Source organism: Cajanus cajan, chromosome 3 (genome assembly GCF_000230855.2).
Source record: "Cajanus cajan strain Asha chromosome 3, NIPB_CcT2T_4, whole genome shotgun sequence".
Lineage (NCBI taxonomy): Eukaryota > Viridiplantae > Streptophyta > Magnoliopsida > Fabales > Fabaceae > Cajanus > Cajanus cajan.
Genome location: NC_138519.1, coordinates 61,369,987 through 61,372,212, shown reverse-complemented (window position 1 = coordinate 61,372,212; position 2,226 = coordinate 61,369,987).

Sequence of the window (2,226 nt, the reverse complement as noted above, 5' to 3'; positions counted from 1 at the left end):
CCAACAAGAAAAGCTTCAAAGAAATGAAAGGGAAGAAAGCTTATATCACATGGGAAGAAAATGACATGGATTCTACAAGTGACTCTGAAAATGAAGTTCTGAATTTGAGACTTATGGCCAAAGATTACGAAAGCGGAGAAGAGGTAACATCTTCTAACACTGATATCTCAATTTCATTTGATGAACTACAAGATGCATTCAATGATCTGCATAAAGAATCCTTTAAACTTGCAAAATTAGTATCAACCTATAAGAAAACAATTTCAAATATGGAAAAGGAAATTACTAAATTAAATGAAGAATTAGATAGTCTTAAATCAGAAGTTAAAATGCTAAATTCTAAGAATGGAAATCATAGCTCTACAAGTAACTTGGAAATTACAAACATTACACATCCATGTACATCATGTCATGAATTTCAAGAAGAAGTTAACAACTTAAGGAGTACTCTTTCAAAATTTACCATTGGTAGAAATAATTTAGATATACTGTTAGGAAAACAAAGATGTGGTTTTGATAAAGTAGGATTAGGATACAATCCACAAAAACAACAAAAGAAATACAAAAATTTCTTTCTTCCTACACAAGTTACTAGTTCTCCATTAACAACATGCTTTTATTGTAGAAAGAAAGGTCATAATTCTTCAACTTGCTATATTAGAAAGAATTTTAACAATCTCAAGAATATGGTTTGGATTCCTAAAGGTTATTCTGTTATTACTAACATTAAGGACCCAAAGAAAACTTGGGTACCAAAATCAATTCATTCTTTGTCTTGAAGGATTCCAAAGACCAAACTTGGTACATTGATAGTAGATGTTCCAAGAACATGATAGGAGATACTTCAAAATTCATTGGCAATACTCCTAAGAAAAGTGGACATGTAACTTATGGAGACAACAACAAAGAAAAAAATACTTGGCATTGGAAGAATTGAAAGTTTTGAAAACACTCATTTTCATGAGAATCAAACAAACATGATTCCTTAAAGAGAGTTGAGAATCTCAAGAAATCATCCTCTTGAAAATATCATTGGAGACATATCAAAAAAGGTAACTACTAAATACTATCTCAAAGAAGCATGCAATAATTTGGTTTTTGTTTCTAAAATAAAATTTAAAAATCATTGATGAAGCCTTAAATGATGAACATTGGATAAAAGCTATGCAAGAAAGAGTTAAATCAATTTCAGAGAAATCAAGCATGGAAACTAGTCCCTAGACCATATAATCATCCAATTATTGGAACCAAATGGGTATTTAGAAATAAATTAAATGAACATGGTATGATTATGAAGAAACATATGAACTTGTAGCAAGACTATAAACCATTAAAATGTTAATAGCCTATGCATCTATAATGAATTTCAAACTATATTACATGGATGTCAAAAAGTGCATTTCTAAATGATTTTATTCAAGAAGAAGTATATGTTGAACAACCATCTAGATTTGAAATCTCATAATTTCCAAACCATGTTTTTAAGTTGAAAAAGGTTATATATGGATTAAAACAAGCTCCTAGGGCATGGTATGAAAGACTTAGTAAATTTCTTTTGGAAAAAGAATTTACAAAAGGAAAGGTTGATACAGCATTAATTTATCAAAAGAAAAATGAATGATATTCTTAAAGTGAAAATTTATGTTGATGATTTATTTTTGGAAGTACTAATGATCACTTGTGCAAAGAGTTTTCTAATGATATGCAAAGTGACTTTGAAATGTCCATGATGGGATAGTTAAATTTTTCCTTGGACTTCAATCTGGCTTGATCTTTACCTTTGGATTATTTTGTTATTATATTCTTTTTAATGTTGCCAAAGGGGGAGAGTAAGGATAAGGATCACAAAAGGAAAAATACAACACTTATCTTAATCCTCTACTTGACTTTTTGATGTTGCCAAAGGGGAAGAGATAAGACCGCAAAGGAAAAGAAAATGTTTATTTTCTTTCTAATATTACTTTGGGCTAAGTTTGTCTAAAATATTTTGACAAAAATATTCTTGATGCCCAACTTGACACTTATAATATTACTTTGGGCTAAGTTTTTCTAAAATATTTTGACAAAAATATTCTTGATGCCCAACTTGACACTTATGTTTTAAAAATATAAACATTTATCTCTACAATCTTTTTCAAAACATAAGTACAACTCCTTTTAAAAAATAAAAGGAACTTCAATCAATGCTTTACTAAGGGGGAGTTTAAGGGGGAGTGATCGAAATAT